Source organism: Trachypithecus francoisi, unplaced genomic scaffold, assembly GCF_009764315.1.
Source record: "Trachypithecus francoisi isolate TF-2019V2 unplaced genomic scaffold, Tfra_2.0 Lachesis_group2, whole genome shotgun sequence".
Classification (NCBI taxonomy): domain Eukaryota; kingdom Metazoa; phylum Chordata; class Mammalia; order Primates; family Cercopithecidae; genus Trachypithecus; species Trachypithecus francoisi.
Genome location: NW_022681465.1, coordinates 60596438 through 60617966, shown reverse-complemented (window position 1 = coordinate 60617966; position 21529 = coordinate 60596438).

The window sequence follows — 21529 nt, the reverse complement described above, 5'->3', positions numbered from 1 at the left end:
ACTCATATTTATATCAGCATTACTCACAAGAGCTAAAATGAAGAAGCAAACCAAGCGTCCTACATTTGAATGAATGGATAAGCAAAATGTGCACACAATTAAATATTATTCATCCTTAAAGAAAATTCTTACAATTCAAAAACATTTGGTTTTGCTAAGGTAATACATTTATTTATAACCAAATATATTGGGTTGGTGAAAAAGTAATTGCTGTTTTTGACATTACTTTCAACTGCAAAAACCACAATTACTGTTGCATTAAGCTAGTATTTTACAAAAGAGCTTGTGTCTTGTAGAAAATATATATTTTTATATTTGTATAACTTCCTTCAACTTTTCTGAAAAAAATTGTGGGGAGGTGATATTGATAGGTAATAACAAAATGAAAAATGGTAAAACTAACTCAAAATGGCAGAACTAAGAATGAGTCATAACTTAGATGCTTGAATTTATCTTGTCATCCTGAGACGGATTCATGAGAGCGATTGCCTATTTGAGCTAAGCATAATGCCAAATGTGGTTTGAAATTTAATTTAGGTGTTGCTATCACCCTAGTATTATTTTCTGTGAATGAATTTACGTTTCTTAATTAAGCCATAGTTAACCCAAAAAGTATGAACATTATGTTTAGTGAAATTATTTCTGGATTATGTTTCTATATGGAGAACCTGTCTCTCCAGCTTCATCATTAAGCTGAGGCTAGGACTTTGCTTAAAACCACATATTCTTGTTTTCTTCCTCTCTTAACCTGCTTCTCACTCCTTACAGGGTTTTTACCTGTTTGTTTCTGTTTTCTGTTTTCCAGAAACCCTTTCTTAATAAGTCACTTGCAGAGGAATCCTGATGTTAAGGTTTTGTTCTGTGGAAATCACCCTATTCTGTACATTACTTTTACTTGTTTCTTCCAAAGTTCAAGAACAATAACGATTCAATAATTATCGAGTGCTAAATACGTGCCATATTTCCTAGTATGGAAAATATGTTAGTGATACTAAGTCAGGATGAAGGTGACAGTGAACTCCAAACAATAGTGGATTCCAAAAGATCAAAGTTTATATCTGTCTTCCATAAATAGGGGTAATTCAGGGTGTGTATGGATTTTTCTACCAGCAGGAACAAAAGCTCCTTGTCTTTTTTATCTTGTTCAGTAAGAATGCTTACACATACTAATCAAACATGGCTGTGTGTCCTTATAAACTGCCAGAAGAAGCAAGAGGAAGGGGTAGGGAATATCCCTCAGTTTCAAGACAGTTTTCAATTTGTAAACATAAAATAACAACCATTAGTGTGAGCTTATCACAAGGACAAGCTTTGTGGCAACAAGGATGGGAAAGCTAGTCTTTATTTTAGGTAGTCATATGCTTATCACATATTGACAGGGCAGTTTAAATAGATAATAATGAGCTCATGAATATTAGGTAAAAAAGAGTAGTCTCTACCACAGCAAGAAAAAAAGATAACCTTCCTTTTTCCTCTCAAGCATCTATTTTACCATGTAGGAGTGTTTTAGGCATTCCAAAAACATGAATTAAAATATCTCAAAGCATTCCTTATAACCAGTTAACTAAACTCTTGTTATTTTAATTCAAGTAATAAATCTAAAATGTTTTTTAAAAAAGATAAATTTGAGGCAAATCTAAACATCATACAAGTCTGTTGAATGCCTGCAGAAGACTTTTAAAGCTACTCAATATAATCTAACGTCCACCTATTCCAAAAGACTGTTTGAAAGCAAGATTTCCTCTCCAGCAAAAAAAAAAAAAAAAAAATCATTTTTGTCATATGACGCCAAAGAATTGTATCAGCTACTTAAATACGCTGAATTTTTGGTCACCTTTTTGTTGTGATTTTGCAGAAGTGTTCCCATGAATACATATTTTGGAGTCATCTATCTAGAAATGCAACATTCAGCAAGTCTGTTTAGAAGCACATTTACTGAGAAAATGTCCGTTTCACATAGAAAAAAATATATTTAGGAAAATGTTCCACTGAGATGAAAAATGTTTTTCATTCTGATTCAAAGAGTTTCAGAAGGCCTAGCACTAATTCTCTCATTCAGGTTTGCAGATAAATTTGCTAATTAATATGATCTATTAAAAATATAATTTAAAATTACCAGTTAATTTGATGTCTTAAAGACGATAAACTCCACGAAGACAAGGATGATGATCCTTACATATTCACATTTTATTACTAGCATTTAACATAGTGTCTTGCCTGAAATAGAAATACAATACATATATTTTTAATTAAGCACTAATTCATAAATTTGCTAATGAGAAAAAATGGACATTGCTATTTTGCTTAGTTTAGTGATCCTGAATTGCAAGGTTTGGGAGAGGGGAATGGGATGAATGACTCGTTATGCTAGCTAGAAAATTCTACTTGTGAGATCCAATTGTATGCCTACCTTCATTTCCTTTTCAAATGTTGCAGTCATTTTTTTTTTTTTTTTTTTTTTTTTTTTTTTTTTGAGACGGAGTCTTGCTCTGCCTCCCAGGCTGGAGTGCAGTGGCCGGATCTCAGCTCACTGCAAGCTCCGCCTCCCGGGTTTACGCCATTCTCCTGCCTCAGCCTCCCGAGTAGCTGGGACTACAGGCGCCCGCCTCGTCGCCCGGCTAGTTTTTTGTATTTTTAAGTAGAGACGGGGTTTCACCGTATTAGCCAGGATGGTATCGATCTCCTGACCTCGTGATCCGCCCGTCTCGGCCTCCCAAAGTGCTGGGATTACAGGCTTGAGCCACCGCGCCCGGCAACAGTCATTTTTTTTAATGACACAAATAACAAAGGAAACTAAAAAATAAGAGCATGAATTTTCTGAAAGCCAGTGTACTCTTGCTTATTGTGTGTTATCTGTGTGCTACTCAAACTTATATAAACCATGGAAATTAACAGCATAACTGTGGTGTGCATAGGGCTACAGAAATTCTTTCTATGATACAATGGGAATTTAGAAATTTTTTGAATAAAGAGATGAATGAATGAGTAAGTAAACTAAAGGCAAAATGAATGAAATTCATATTAAAAGCCAACAGAACTGGAAATTTTACTGTTGAGTTGCAGAAATAAATGTTCAGTCATTAGAGATTACACTCTGGAAATTATTCTGTATTCAGATAAATAATTTCTCTGAAATAATAGAGGGTACTCCAGCTTCCGGGTGAGTGACTCAACTTGAGTTTTGCAGAAAAAGAGTACCTGGATCCACAGGTAATATGTGTAGTCAAATCTCAATTGCAGAGTAATAAAGGGCATGGAATGTTCTATGCATAAATTCATCATATTATAGTTAGAATTCAGTAAGGATTCATCCAGATGCATAAGATTCAAATAATCTATGACTGGAAAATTAGAAAATGGAATTGAATAGCAAGAGAGTTAAAATAACTGGGTAGAAAATACATAGGAAAAAGTTCCTCTGATGTAAAGGGCATGAGATGCTATCACACAAGCTCTGCAGCATTTTGATATATTTGCAGACCTCCAACATATGCTTCATATGCATTGCTGTAGATTACAACATGAACCACCCTACAAATTACTTATAAAGGGCTAGTAGACTTTTTTCCCTTGATATCTTACCCTTTACAAAAAATCTGTAATACTAGTATTCAGTCTCTAACAACCTCTTTCATCGTATTCACTGGCACAATGCTGGTGTTTCTTTAGAGAGGGAGATCAAAAAACTTTTTTTTTTTTTTTATGGTAGGAGAACTAACTATGAGATCCACGTTGGAAATAGATGAACTCACTGAGCAGGGCTATAGATATCACATCTACTGGTCATTATTTATGTGATTAATATAAATAATATAATAATTGTCATATAATTAATATAATAGAAAAGTCCCATATGTATAAGAGCACCTACTGTGTGCCTGGACTGTTTACTTGCTTTCAAGGTAGGCAATTTTCCATTTACAAAGTTCCAGTTAAATTATATAATTAGTTAAACTTAGGCATGTTTAGCTTATTCGTTTGCTTACCTAAAAAATAGATAAAATTTTTACTTGGACTGAATATAAATTAAAAAAAACAAACAAACAGTTGACCTAAGAGCTCCCGAGGAGGAAAAAAAAAGAAAAAAAGAAGTCTAGTAAAGGTTGCTTTATAAGTACTTTGGCTATCAACAAATAAATATGCTGCCGGGCGCAGAGGCTCACGCCTGTAATCCTAGCATTTTGGGAGTCCGAGGTGGGTGGATCACCTGAGGTCATGAGTTCAAGTTGAGCCTGACCAACATGGTAAAACCCCATCTCTACTAAAAATACAAAATTAGTCAGCAGTGGTGGTGCAGGCCTGTAATTACAGCTACTCAGGAGGCTGAGGCAGGAGAAACGCTTGAATCTGAGAGGCAGAGGTTGCAGTGAGCCGAGATCGTGTCAGCCTTGGCAACAGGAATGAAATTCTGTCTCACAAAAATTTAAAAAAAAAAAAAAAGCTTGATTAGTTTTAGAGCTATTTTTAAATTTTAGCTGAGCAACAGATAATGAATAAAAATTATTTAAAATGTTATAGCTCTTTATTTTGACTAGATCAAGGAATTAAAAAAACCCAGATCAGTATTCTTAATTTTATTTTTTTGTATTTTATGAAGGGATAATTATGCTATAATTTCAGATTATTTAGCCATGTTTTATTTTTAGTAAGTAAAGTTATAATTTGGAAAAAATAAAAATCATAAAAATTAGATAATTGTGGATTTGTTTCTATCAATTTTCACTAGAAACATTAATATACTGTGCTTTCAATATCAATATCAAGAAGAGTAACTTCTAGAATTATTTTCTCTAACGAGATTTTATTCAGTACATTGATAGCAGCATAATCAATTGCTTGATGCACTGTGTTTGTTTTGTTTTCTAATGGGAAAACTCTTTAATGAACATAATTCAAATAGATTTGTAACCATGGGTTGTAAAGACACACTCATATTTGAGTGATTCTATATCAGAAGACAATATAACATAAGATGAATACAAATGTGATTAGATATATATAATGGCAGTCAATCATAATCACCATGGTGAAAATAAATTTCATGGAGTGAAAATCTAAAGGCATTGCTTATCTTCCTCTTAAAATGAAGATCTGCTAGCCAGAATGAAAATGGGTCGCTCATCAGCATGTCTTAATTCACTGAATAATGACTTTGCTTTTATGGTAGAAATTCAAGTCAGAAGAGGAACTCACAGAGTGCTCAGTGGGAAGAAACTGTACCTCCCCAGAGCTGATGAACTTCAGAACTGAGGTAAGTTGAGGAAAGAATGGAAATCAGGCATCCTACTGTATCTGTAGCAAGCACTCAGACTGACAATATAATAGATATTGATGCTTACCCACAGAGATGAATAGTTGAAGAAAAAAGGAGAAATTTTTCAGCTCCTGTTGATTCCATATTATTCTTCTCATGACTGGTGCTTGAAAGCTAGTAAAATGATTCAAGAATACCATTACTCCCGGAATGTATCTAATTGGATAAATGGTGGCAGGTTATGGCTTCCACTATTGGAGAGGTAGTTATAGTTACTTTACAGTTTTGTTTAAGGCAGCTTTGTGATGCTCAGAGAATTCTGTTATTTTTGAAAAACTAAGATAATAATGCTTTTATCCTTATTTTTAGACATGCATTGGCACTTCAGAGAGTGAATCCAAACCCTATCATATTCCATTATCAGTAAAAAACTTCAGGATAACACTAGAAAAAACACCTACCTTAAAACACAAGAAAATAAAATATAGGCTTTACATATGTTATAATATTTATTTAGTAGTCTTATTCTTCAGAAAACAAAAAAATACTCTTCATAAATAACCTGATTTTAGTCACATGTACATGACAGTACATTTTTACATATTTAATTAATTTTTATGATAATTTATCAATAAGTGTAGTACAAAATGATGTGCAAATACTTTGGAGATAAGAAGGTAAAGATCAACAAACAAAACTATTCTTATGGTTTTCAGAGAAGTGAGGTCACAGGACAAACCAAAGCCCTAGAAATTGTAGAGAGAGACAGGTAGATACGGGGAATCACAACTTATCTGAGCAGAAATTTATGAGCAGAAGCCTCCATGTGAATTAGTAAAAGCATAGGAAAACCTAAATTATAATTATTTATTGCTGGAGGCTCAGTGTGGGCAAGCCTAAGAGACTAAAAAAAAAAAAAAAAAAAAAAAAAAAAAAGCAATCTCCAGGAAGATTCAGTGATAGAAGGACCCTCGTGCTTTTGTTAGCTTTAGCTGCAAGAGTTGTCTCAGGTTCTCATAGTGAATACAGAAGAAAAATACTATCATGCATGCAACAGGGGGAGAACAAAAGAAACCATTTGAAATAGGCCAGAGTGTTCTATAGTTAACAAGGCCAGCACTCCGGAAAAACAATTGTAACAGAGTCTAACCTGCTGAGGTTATATCAGAGTCTGTCCTACCTAGGGGAAGGGAATTAGCCAACCCCAGCTGACTTTAGTCTTCCATGTAATGAAAAGGAAATGCACAACTTAAGTCCCTCCATCAGCCATCCTGCTTTACCTAACCCGGGGGAAAAAGGAGAAGCAGTTGTGAGGTTCACAGTCTAAGGGCACAGACTCACCAAAAGACTGAGACCTACCCATAGAACTAAAGAACATTTCCCCTGCCCTGACATCTTACAACCACATTATTAAAGGCTTGTTTAATGTATTTCCTTTTACTCAGTAAATCACCTCTGCCAAGGACCCCAAAAATTACAAAGCACACTACAAGGCAAAAAAAAGACAGTTTGAGGAGACTGAACAAGCATCCAAACCAGAGTAACATATGCCAAGATTGTTAAAATTTTTAGAGCACAATTTTTAAAAACTACAGCTAACACTTAAATAACTTTAATGGAGAAAGTAGACAACATGCCAGAACGCATGAATAATGTAAGCAGAGATGGAAATCTCACAATAAAATTTTTTCTAAATGCTAAAAGTAAAAAGCACCAAGCACCAGGAAACATGGATGCCAAAAAAATGGACACCTAGACATATTATATTCAAGCTTCAGAAAATCAAAGACAAAGAAAACATTCTCAAAGAAATCAGAGGAATAAAACAATTTAACTATAGGGGAGTAAGAGCTAGAATTACATTTAACTGATCTTCATAAACCATGCAAATAGAATGAGAGTGGAGAAATATTTAAAGAGCTGAGTGAACAAAAACCTGTCAATGTGGAATTCTTTACCTCTTGGGAAATGATCTTTTAGAAGAGAAGAGAAAGGTTAAATAACTTTTTAGACACACAAAAATTAAGGAAAAATGTTACCAGTAGAACTGTCTTGCAGGAAGTGTTAGAAAAAATGTGTCAGAGATAAGGATAATGTAAATTAGAAACTTGTATCTTCATGAAGAAAGAAAGAATTTCAGAAAATGAATACTAAATCTGGAAAGAATATGTATTCTACTTATTGTTAATTTAAGGGACAACAGTTTACAGTTTTTCTCACATATTAGGAATAGTATATTTCCATTATATATACACACATATATAATGAAAATATATATACACATATAGTGAAATACACTATTTCTACATTTATTTACATAAATGTATAAATTATATAAAATGTATATGTTTATGTATAACTATATATAAAATACATAAAAATATATTTCCTTTCTCACATACATATGTGAGAAAATGAATGATAGCCATGATGCAAGGGACAACAAGGAGAAATTGGATAGATGTTGTTTTTATAATGGATCTGTACTACTCAGAAAGCAGTATATTATATTATCTGCAGTGAAAACAGTGCTTAGATGAGAGATACAAATGTAAATTGGAACTGTATGGCAACTACTAACAAAAAATAAAAACACAAATTGAAGTATAATTGATAAGCTAAAAGAAGAAAATGAATCAGATAAAATGTTCAAATAAAATCACAAAAGGTAGTAAAAGTATGGAAGACAAAAGCAAGGAAAAGAACAAATAGGATGCAGTAAAAAATATGGTAGATAATAATCCAAATCTATCAACAATCACCTTAAATGTCAATGGTCTAAGTACACCAATGAAAAGATAGAGCTAGAGTGGATCAAAAAACAAGATCCAAATATATGTTTTCTATAAGAAACCAGTTGTAAATATAGAAACATATAGATTGAAGGTAAATGATGAAGAATACTATACAATGTGGAAAATAACCCAAAGAAAGCAAGAATATCTATATTAATTTTAGATAGAACAGAAGTCACAGCAAGGAAATCATCAGAGATAAGAGAGGAATATTATGTAATGTCAAAAGCATCAATACTTCACAAAAATATAGCAATCTTTAACATGTATGTGGCTAAAAAGGAAGCATAAAAGTATGTAAAAACTTAGACATTTAAATAGATGAGACCATTATTTTTGTTGGAGACTTCAACACTTTTTCAAAAATAGCTCCAGCAGGCAAAAAATCAGTAAGGACACAGATGAACTCAACACCACCATTAATCAAATAAATGTAATTTATATCTATGAATTACTTCATTCAACAAACAGCAAACACATTTTTCTCAAGCTCATATGGAACAGTCACCAAGATAGAACACATTCTGAGCCATAAAGGGTAACTTAACAAATTTAAAAGAATAGAAACTATACAAATTCTGCTGTGAGACCAAAGTGGAATTAAACAAGAAATCAATTACAGAATAATAGCTGGAAAACCCTTAAATACTTGGAGAGTAAAGAACAATCTCTTATATAACACATGGGTCAAAGAAGAAACTTAAGAAAAATGTTTAAATTTTTATCTAAATTAAATGAAACTACAATTTTTAAAAATCTGTGAGATGCAGTGAAAACAATGCTTAGAGGAAAATGTATAGCACATAAGAAAAATGAAAAGATCTAAAATCAATATTCTAAACTTACATGTCAGGAGACTATAAAAAGGATAAATTAAACCAAAAGTTAGTATAATATAAGAAATAATAAAACATTAGAACAGAAATCAATGAAATTGAAAACTGAGGATGAAGAGAGAAAATCAATAAAGCAAATGCTTGTTTTTAAAAAGATCAATAAAATCAATAAGCTCCTACTCAGACAAACTAAGAGAAAAAGAAGAAAGACATAAATTACTAATAACAGAAATGAAAGAAATGATCATATACATCCACTATAGATCCATACAACATTAAAAGAAAAATAAAGAAATATAATGAATAACTCTATGCCCATAAATCTGATAAATTTGATGAAAGGTATCAATTCCTTGAAAGACACTATCTGCCAAAACTCATACAATAAGGAAAATGCAATCTGAATAGGCCTAGATCCATTAAAGGAATAGAATCAGCCAGTAAAGCCTTTCAAAACAGAAAGCTTGAGATCTGATGAATTCTCCCCAAATTAGGACCAAGAAAATTATGTTCCATCTCACCACCGCATTTCAATATTGTACTAGAAGTTCTAGCTAATGCATTAAGACAAGAAAATAAAATAAAAGGTATACAAAATTGGAAGAAATAAATAATACTATCTTAGTTCACAGATGGCATTATTATCTATGTAAAAATCTGAGAGAATATATTTTAAAAACTAGAGTTAAGAAGTGATTATAGCAAGGCTGAAGAATACAGTTCATACATAAAAGTCAAATATTGTCCTATAAACAAGCAATGAACAATCAAAATTTCAAATTAAAAACATAGTATTCTTTATATTAGTACCCTTAAAAATGAAATATTGAGTATAAATTCATTAAATGTGTGTCCAAGATCTATCTGAAGAAAACTACAAAACTGATGAAACATAGCAAATAACAAAATAAACAGAAAGTTATTCTATGTTCTTGGATAGTTAGACTCAATGTTGTCAAAATGTCAATACTTCTCAACTTGTTCCACAGATTGGACACCATTCTCATCAAATTTCCAGCAAGTTATTTTGTGAATATAGGTAAACTTATTCAAAAGTTTATACTCAGAGACAAAAGACCTAGGATAAGCAACTCACTACGGAAGGAGAAGAAAAAGTAAGAGGACTGACACTACTCAATTTCAAGACTTACTGTAAAGCTAGAGTAATCAAACAGGGTGATAATAAAACAACAACAAAAAAAGACAGAGAGATCAATGGAGTAAAGCAGGGAGTCTAGAAATAGACCCACATAAGCAGAAACAGTTTTTTCACTAACTGTGTTGAAAGCAGTGGAGATTCATAAGCAAAGAAATGAATCTAGACATGGACCTTACGGTTATCACAAAAATTAACTAAATATAGGCCATACACCTCAATGTAAGATGCAAAACTATACAGCTATAAAAGACAGTGGAAAACCTAGATGATCTTCAGAATGATTACGAATATTTAGATACAGCACCAAAGGCATGATCTGTGGAAAAATAATTCATAAACTGGACTTTATTAAAATAAAAACTTGTACTCTGAAAAACAAGGGCAAGAGCATGAGGTTAAAAAAACAAGAGAATGGAAAAAATATTTGCAAATGATACATCTGAAAAATAAATAACCCCCAAAATTCAACAATAAGAAAATGACCTGCCGGGCAGGGTGGCTCACGCCTGTAATCCCAGCACTTTGGGAAGCCGAGATGGGCGGATCACGAGGTCAGGAGATAGGGACCATCCTGGCCAACGTGGTGAAACCACGTCTCTACTAAAAATATAAAAATTAACTAGGCTTTGTGGCGCACGCATATAGTCCCAACTACTCAGGAGGCTGAGGCAGGAGAATTGCTTGAACCCAGGAGGCGGAGGTTGCAGTGAGGCGAGATCGCGCCACTGCACTCCAGCCTGAGTGACAGAGGGAGACTCCGTCGCAGCAATAATAATAATAATAATAATAATAATAACAACAACAACAACAACAACCTGCTTTAAAAAATGGCCCAAAGACCTAAACATACACCTTATCAAAGATACACATGGTAAGCAAGCATATAAAAAGATGTTCTATATCATATGCCACTGGGAAATTGTGAATTAAAACAAGATACCACTACACTCCAATCAGAATGACCAGAATCCAAAAATGTGACACTGTCAAATGTTGTCAAAGGCGGGGAGTAGCAGGAGCCTTCTTTCATTCATTGCTGGTAGAAAGGGGAAATGATATGGACAGTTTGAAAAGCAGTTTGCCAAGTTCTTACAAAACTAAACATACATTTACCACACAATCCAGCTAGTAAACTCCTTGGTATTTACTCAAAGGTGTTGTCCAAACAAAAACCTGCACGTGGATGTTTATAGAAGCTTTATTTACAATTGCTAGAACTTGGAAATAACCAAGATCTTTTTTCAGTAGGTGAGTGAATAAACTGTGGAATATGTAGATAATGAAATATTATTCTGTGCTTAAAAAAAAAAAGAAAATGAGCTATCAAGCCTTGAAAAAGACATGGAGAAGTCTTAAGTGCATATAACTAAGTGAAACAGCTTATCTGAAAGTCTTCCTGATTCCAATTATACAACATTAAGAAAAAGGCAGAAATATGGAGGCAGTAAAAAGGTTAGTGGTTACCAGAGCTTAGGCAGGGTGAAGGAATAAACAGGCAGAGCATATGAGTTCAGAACAGTGAAACTTTCCTGGATACATATTATTACACATTTTTCAGAATTCATAGAATGTAAAACATTGAGCATGAACCCAAATGGAAACTATGGACTTTGGTTGATAATGATATGTTATTGTGGATTCATCAGTTATAACAAATGCACCACTGTAGTATGGGATATAGATGGTGAGGGAGGTTGTATGTTTGTATGGGGAGAATGGGGACAGAAGTTATATAGGAACTCTCCGTGTTTTCTGCCCAATTTCCTGTAAAACTAAAACTACTTTAAAAAATAGTTTATTAATAAAAAAAAAAAACTTTGGACAGGTGCAGTAATTATGTGATAATTAAAATATCATAGGTCGTGTGTGGTGGCTCACACCTGTAATCCCAACATTTTGGGAGGCTGAAGCAGGTGGATCATGAGGTCAGGAGTTTGAGACCAGCCTGGCTAACATAGTGAAACTCCATCTCTACTAAAAAAACAAAAATTAGTCAGATGTGGTGGCACACGCCTGTAGTCCCAGCTACTCGGGAGGCTGAGACAGGAGAATCGTTTGAACCCAGGAAGTGGAGATTGCAGTGAGCCAAGACCGCAACATTGCACTCTAGCCTGAGCAACAGAGTGAGACTCTGTTTCAAACATATATATATATATATACACACACACACACACATTATAAGTGTAAGCATATATATGTTATATTCTAATAGATTTGCGAGCTTATTTTTATTATTTGGATTTGATATTGTTAAAACAGCTGTATGAAGAAAAGAGGTGAAAATTTTTAAATTTTTCTTCTATTTCAAATTTGATAAATTTTTGTCACTATTAAAATTGCAAAATTCATATAATGCATAACATTTGATCTACACATATAATATTATAAAATTATTTCTGAATCAAAATTTAGTAACTTAAAATTTGAGGAGGTGCATTTACTCTTTAGTAGACAGTGAAAAGAGTAAGTAATTCTAAACATGGATAAAGTCTCATTTTAAATGAACTGAATATTTACCTGTAATTAACATTCAGGTATGTTCAGAATTCTTTGGCAAAATCGATGATTTTGTGTATACACATAGGTACATACTGATTAGAAGGGTAGCAACATGACAAATTCACAACTAATAACTCTTAATTGAATTACATGTCAATTTTGCTTTAGCAAAAGTTATATATTCTGTTGTTTTATTGAACATGTAATTGTTTCAATCAGTATTGATATTTTATTCCATGAGGAAATGATACAAAGGGAAATTGACCTTTGAGTTACTCAGTCTCACAATAAAGAGAAAAGAATGCTGGATCGTTTTATAAAAATTACTTATAGATGTAGAGCAAGTGGGCAAAAATCTAGAATATCCCAAGCAGTTAGGAGGAGTTAGGAGGAGAGAATGATCCCTAAGAAAGCAAAGATGTGAGTTTTCCATTATGCCTATTAGAATCCCCACTCCATGTACATAAGATCAGTTTTACAATCACAGGAAATGGCAGAGTAGGTAGTGAGGGGACTGAGAATCTTGTACCTTACTTGGGAGTAGTTTACTTTGCCTTCTGATTTATGTAGCTCAGTGCATACAAATAAGTGTCCATATCCTCTTTTATAAGGGAAACCTATATTTTAATTATACTAGATGTTATTTTTCCACCTGTAGTATAACAGATCCACCTTGAAGGTGACTTTTATAGTATTATAATGTGGAATTATAATTAACACAATCCAAACAAAAATTAATAAATATTAAGAGATTTAAAGCATTTTCTATAGAAAAAATAGAAAGGACAATACAAATTATTTTTAAAAATTTCTCTTCTAGAGTTCTCCAACTTCTAGATTGCTTATTAAATATGTATGTAAATTGATTAGTTAGTATCTTTAAAAAAGGAGAATTTTACATTTTTTTTCCAAGAAACTGAACAGTAAAATATATTACTTTTTCTATCAATATAATTGTTAAATTTATGGTATTTGTAAAATTTCTATAAAGCCTATGAGTTACATATTGAAATCTAAAGTTTTCTAGTTTCTAGTTTTATGTATACAAAAACATTTGTACCATCATCATCTTAATTATAAGGTATACTTTTGTTTTGTTTTGTTTTGTGACAGTTTCGCTCTTGTTGCCCAAGCTGGAGTGCAATGTTGCAATCTCGGCTCACTGCAACCTCCACCACCCGGGTTCAAGCAATTCTCCTGCCTCACCCTCCCAAGTAGGTGGGATTACAGGTGCCCACCACCACGGCTGGCTAATTTTTTGTAGAAACGGGGTTTCACCATGTTGGCTAGGCTAGTCTTGAACTCCTAACCTCCGATGATCCACCTGCCTTGGCCTCCCAAACTGCTGGAGTTACAGGTGTGAGCCACTGCGCCCAGCCTATTATAAGGCATTATTCTATAGTCCTACAATGATTAAATCTAATGCTACTATAATAGTTAAAAGGGTCAGTATAACAGATGATTTGAATAAACCTTGTAAATATTTACTCAATTTCCCAAGCTTTTCAATTAGCTAGATTAAAAAGTTACTACTAACAATAATATTTATGTGTAATTATAAATCGTGTAGGCAACAAAATAATTTAAATAAGTGTTATAGCCACAGAGGTGTTCTAACAGATGATATTATATGATAAAATAGTAAAAATTCTTAATGTAATGTTTTTGTTAAAATATATTAATTGCCATTTCAGGAATACTTTCTATGTGTATTCTAATACTATTACATATAAAGGAAAATTACTGCAGGTCTGTTTTGGATGATTTATTACATTCAAAATAATTTTATAGAAAACTTACATTTAATATTAGTTTTTTCCCATATATTCTTACAAATTCTGTCTTTATAGGCTCAAATCTTAGCTTTCACATTTTATTTCATAGAACTACTGCTTTGTAGAGGTTCATGATACAACTTTAATATCCCTTTATTTGTCATAGTAATGTAGATTATAATTATGTTTAAAACACATAGAGTATGCAACAAAATTCCATCAACCTTGTTCACAAAGATCAAAGTCTCAATTTACTGTGATTGTTTTACTAACATTTTTCTTTACCTTATCTATTGCACTCTTGACTGAATAATCATCATTGATTTGAAATACACAACAGAACTCACAAAATGCAAAAAATAATTGTACACTAATTTTTCTTTTCCCAGAGGGAACCACAGAGGGAGATCATATGCCATTACATACACATGTACGGAATGTGTGTGGAATGTGTGTAATTTAAATATATGTGGAAAGAATCTTCATTTAATTTAATATAATAGACACATAACATACATTTCATTCATCTGGAATATTATATGCAGAATACTCTGATTATCATATTTTGCTATTCTTTAGGATGACCCCAAAGAGTTTTTAAGTAATTTACTTTACTTTGAAGATTGTCCAGGCTTTTATTTGCATACAAATACAGTTTACAGATTTGGCAAGTGAACAATTCTATGTATGACTAATCAGCCGACTTTAGTACTTAGAATTTAAACCAATAAATTTTGCTGATTGCAGCCAAACTGGGTATTCTTGAGCTTCATTATATAATTAGATATACATAAAATATTACTATCTTAGGACGTTCCGGCAGAATAGCTATTTTATTAAACTAGTACTAATAGCTTGCATAGCACTCAATATAACCCAGATTCTCTCTTCGTATAATGCTCAAGAATGGAATTGACCTCTTTCCCAAAGATGGAGAATATTTTCAATTTAAACTGCCTCTAAAACTTAACTAGATTTTATACCTTAAAAACATATTAGAATAGAATAGGCCATTTGCAGTGACAAACAGTCTTAAAATCAGTATAGCAGGAGTCTCTCTCCTTTGATACCTTGAGGTCCAGGATGACAGAAAATACACCTCTGTGTCACAGCAATATCTGGAATATGTGTACTAACTCAGCTGCCACTACAGGGAAAGACAAAGGAAAAATTGAATGTGGACCTTTCATTGTGATTCTCTGTGACATAGAACATTACCATTCACAATTCCCTAGCCAGGAGAAGTAACATAAATATGCCCAACTACAAGGAGGACAGGAAAATATTTTCAGAAATACAGAATATGTGATAAGTGTTATCATTGCAATAATTTGTATGGCACAAGGGGAAAATTAAGAAACAAATCAGAAATCAAAATGAACTATAATGTAGGTGTTTCTATGTTAGAAGGCAAAATTATTTAAAATATAATAAATTGCTTCAAATGTTCATAATTATACTTTACATTTACATGTGTCTATCCCAATCTGGCTAACTGTAGGTGCGTAACTAAACTGAACTTCATAATGCCTCAGTCGTTTCACAAAGTATTTCAGATGGTTTTCTCAACAATGATGTGGCAGACATTTAAATAAGAATAGATCTGTTTTTAACTCAACAAGCTCTTCTGAAAGCAGTTGTCCCTAAAAGTCTCTGTCTTAATTTCCACATTACTAATTTTCCTTTACAAATAAGCAGTATAATAAATTATTTTCTATTTTAATTTAAAATTGACAAGGGGGACCTAATTAAACTAAAGAGCTTCTGCAAAGCAAAAGAAAATATCAGCGAAATTAACCAACAACTTACACAATGGGAGAAAATATTGCCAACTATGCATCCAACAATAGTCTAACATTCAGAATCTATAAGGAACTTAAAAAATTCAACAAGCACAAAACAAGTAACCCCATTAAAAGATGGACAGAAGAAAAAATGAACACTTCTCAAAAGAAGACATACATGCACCAAGAAACATAAAAATAGTTCAGCATCATTAATTATTAGAGAAATGCAAATCAAAACCACAGTGAGATATTGTTTCATGCCAGTCAGAATGATTATTATTAAAAAGTCAAGACATAATAGATGTTGGTGAAGTTGCAGAGAAAAGGGAATGCCTCTATACTACTGGAGGGAATGTAAATTAGTTCAGCCACTATGTAAAGCATGTGGGATTTATCAAAGAACTTGAAACAGAGCTACCATTCAACCCAGCAATCTCATTACTGAGTATATACCCAAAGGGAAATAAATCATTCTACCAGAAACAGGCATGAACTTATATGTTGATCATGTCACTACTCACAGTAGGAAAGACATAGAATCAACCTAGGTGCTCATCAATGGTGGATTGGATAAAGAAAATGTGGTATATACACACCATCAAATACTGTGCAGCCATAAAAAATAATGGAGTCCTGTCCTTTGCAGCAACATGCATGCACCTGGAGGCCATTATTCTTAACAAACTAATTCAGGCACAGAAAACCAAATACTACATGTTCTTGATTATAGGTGAGAGGTAACCATTGAGCACACATGGTCATGAAGATGGAAACAATAGACACTGGAACCACTAGGGGAGGGAGGGAAGGAGAGGTGGTGTGGATTGAGAAACTACCTATTGGGTATTAGGCTCACTATTTGAGTGACAGGATCTTTTGTATATCAAATCTCAGCATCACACAATATACCCATGTAAAAAACCTGCACAAGTACCCCATATACCTAAAATAAAAGTTGGAATTAAAAAATAATCAATTAACAAATTTATACTTTTATTTTCCAAACTTACAAATTTTATCCAATATTAAATTACAATTAGCCCCCTTAAAAGTGGGGAAATAAAGGCGATATCAGCTGTTGAAATTATAAAATGCATGCCTGTGTTAGATTAATCAGCTGTACCTTGATAGAAAGGTATTAGGCCCTGTAAGCCACAGGAAAGAAGAAAGATTAAAAAGACCGAGAAATATATTGACACGGAAGTCTCTAAAACAGGTTTTAAAATTGCGTTGTTAATCATTCCTGCCAGAAAAATAAATGACATTCTATAAAAATAGATTTTGTGCACCTCAACTCAAAAATCTGAAATCCAAACTGCTCCAAAATTAAAACCTAAAAAGCACTGATATGGTGCCACAAGGGAAATATTCCATATTTGACCTCATGTGATTAGTCATAGTCACCATGCAGGTGCACAACACACAGTTTATTCCATGTTTCCAAGGGTATTAAACATGCTCCCAGCCCTCTTTAGCTGTGATAGAACTTTTTCAAGCAAACCAAGATAATCCCACAATAACACACCCATGAAGAGTCATAAAACGATATCTCTACAGGTTAAAAGGCACCAACTACAGCTGCATTCTGATGTCTCACATGGGGCCAAGACCTACGTGCATTACTCACTGTGTTTTTGGCTTATTCTATGCTCTGTGGTACAATGATATTGTTAAAAATGCCAAAAGGGCCTGCAGGTACCCCATAGGTAACAGTGATAAGAAAAGTAGGAAGCATTTATGTTTATAACACAGAAAGTCAAGCTGTTGGAGAAACTAGACAGTGGTGGAAGTGTGAAACATCTTACAGAAGACAATGGTATTGAAATGGCCACCATATATGACCTGAGGAAACAGGATACAATGTCTGAGCACTATGCTGAAAGTGATAAACCAAAGTTAATGAAAAATAGAAAAAAAAAAAAAAAAAAAAACCACTGCATAAAGCTAAAAATGAATATCTCAATTGTGTATTGAAAGAGTGGATCCATCAGCATCTCAGTGAGGCCACATAATGGTATGATGATCACAGTAAAATGACAATTGAAGGAAAATGTGAGTATTTAACAGGCAGATTGCAGAAATTTAAGAAAATACAAAGCACCATTTTAAAAAAGATTTATCATTATAAAGCATCTTCTGATCGTGAAGCAACAAAGAAATTCATTGATGAGTTTTCTGAGGTTATTGCTGATGAAAATCTGATGTTAGAACAAATCTATAATGATGAGAAAACACCAGTGTTTCATCATTATTGCTCCAGAAAGACACTGACTATAGCTGATGAGGCAGTCCCTACAGGAATTAAGGATGCAAGGACTAAATAACTGTGATAGGATGTTTTCATGCATCAGACATGCTTAAAGCCTACGTCCTTTCTGTTGTCAAGAAAATAACTTCTTACCAGCACACTATTATACTAACAAAATCACGTATCACTAGGGACATCTTTTCTGATTGATTTTACGAACATTTTATACCAGTGGCTGTTTCTCACTGGTGGGAACCTGGACTTAATGACAACTGCAACATTTTGTGATTCCTTAACAACACTTCTACTCGTCCTCCAGCTGAAATGTTCATCACATTAATGTTATGTCATTTACTTTTCTCTAATTGTGACTTTATTAATTCAGACATATGATCAAGGTATTCTAAGATCAATGAAGAGGATGAACAGGACGGTTTTCAAGGAATCACAAAATCTTGTCATTGTTGATGAACAAGGTAATGACTTTGAAGGAGTCCATATGTTAAGTGAAAAAAGATGATGTCTGACCTCTACATGTGCACAAAATCTACCTTCAGAGTCCATCAGTAAGCTGGAGGAAGTTAACAGAAGCTGTTAAACTTTACAATGAGGCTCCCGTTGTTTATTTATCAACTGGTGGTGAAAGAGATGAAATAGTACCAAATCAAGGTGATTGTGATAATAGTGACAATGAAGGTGACATTAATAATGCAGACAAATTGCATACAGATGGCAAGGTAAAAATGTGTGATGAGCTGATTGAAGGACTAGAGCAGTCTGCTTTTGCTAGAGAACAAGAAATCCTCTCTGTTTAAATATCAATGATATAAGACAAAAAACACGAATGAGACTCTAGAGGAAATATTTTGAAAAGCCATTCAGCAGAATGCCTCCTCGTCCAGAGAGGACCCACTTCCTGTTTCCTTGATGTCATTGTTGGTTCTTCTCAATCAACAAAAATAAAATACAGTGAACAATGACTTTTGCTATTTGCTCTTGTTGTTTAATGGCAAATGCAGGTATTCAGGTGATGCTACTGCGCTTCTTAGTTAACGCTGAATACATTATTCATTCACTGTAGTAATGGTATATCATTTGTTTTAGTTTTAAGCGTGTATGTGTTAATAAACATAAAACAATGATTGCTTATAGTTAGTAAACAAATTCGGAGTCAGGAAAAATAGTCATGCCAAACAACCTCATTGTCCACAGGGGTGGCTGAGATAGTGACACCTTTGCTTTTCTGATGGTTCGATGCACATAAACTTTTGTTTCATGCAAAAATCACCTAAAATACTGTATAAAAATATTGTCAGACAATGTGTACAGAATATATATAAAACATGAATGAATTTTGCATTTGGATTGGGTCTCATCCTCATGATATTTTATTATGCATGTGCAAATATTCCAAAATCTGAAAAAAGTCTAAAATCTGAAACTCTTCTGGTTCCATGTATTTCAGATAAGGGGTATCTGACCCATGTTATATACTCTGAGCCAAATGTAAGATACAATGCAAAAACCATCATGCAGACAAAACAGGTTGTCACATATTGCCACTATGAATATAAAGTGCTAAAGTGCGTTTTTGTAATTCATTTTATTATTGCCAATCAAAAATTTCTAAATTATGCATTTCACTAATATCAATAGTTTTTGCTCACCTGTAGATAAAGTACCAAAGTGTTCATCTCTGCATTGCTTTTCATGACAAAACATAGCAAGCAAACTTAAAGATAAATAATGAAATAAATTATGGGGCATCTATTTTATGAAATACTTCATAACTGTTTAAAAGCTGTATATGAATTAACCTTATGAGGCAAGAAAGACTCTCTAAGGCATAGTGTTAAATGATAGAAGCACATACTAAAATTACTTTTTACAGCTAATATTTATGTTTTCCCCTATGTCAAATATTCTTCTAAATATCTCAAATGCATTACACTTACATTCTCACAATAAATATATAATGTAGGTACAATTATGAGACTTTTTACATATGAGAAAACTGAGTCATGGAGAAATTAATGGGATTTGCTCAAGATTGCAGGGCTAATTGGTAGAAACTGGAAGCAAACCTAGGCAGCCTGTTTTGAGCTAGTTTTTCATACTAAGCCACAAGTTATATATATATACGTGTGTGTGTATATATGCATAATCATACCTGCATGCATATGTGTATATAAACCTATATATGATATACATGCATGTATATGTCTATATATGTGTTTATATATTTATATAAACATATAGAATAACATTTTAAAATATTTCAATTATTTAATTGGAAAGTAATATAATTATTATATTTTAATATTAATAATGTCAATACCTATGCCATTGGCTGATGTATATTTTTCACATTTTAATGAGTAAAATTTTGTTTAGAGGTATCATCCCCTTCTGATCTGTCTAAAAATTGGTTATTTTATATTTTATCCTGTTTTCAGATAAATAAATTAAATTTATGGTTATTTTATTTAATATGTTTATTGTTTTCATAACCTGATCATTTATCTAATGTTAACGTGTTAAAATTAAGTATGAACTTGATAGTATCTGTGGCAGCTACTTTTATGGTGATGACTGTAATCATACACAGATGCTAAATCATATTTCACATTTTTATCATTTTTAAAATGTGTTCTGTTTTTCTTATGATGTGTTTTTACATTTTTACGTTAGAAAGTCAAAATCCTGCTACCATGTAAGCATACTTCAGAAATTAAAATGCTGGATCTGTTTAATGGTGACATTGGAATAAAATGACATTCTTAAAAACCATGTGTCTAAATATGTGACTTTTTCAAGTATTTGATATTAAGATTTGAAAAAACAACTAAAATACAGTAGAGATACTAAGTTACTTGATTCACAACTTAGTAGTAGCAGCCCACTTTTCTCCTGCTCAACACTGTCCTAGGACCTCTAGTGTACCTTAAGTACCCACCCGTCTCATTGTGATTCTCCACCCAGGCTGGTTGTCATAAAAAGTGCCCAGTGATCCAGGTGACTACTTCCCCCTACACGAAACCCCCTTCATCATCACAGTTGTTTAGGTACCATTAGGAGTGTTCAATTTACCTAGTTCAAAAAATGTGAATTAACTTATAACCCCTGAGTTATCTAGATATTTGCATTCTGAAAAAGACAGTCTCTCATCTAAATAT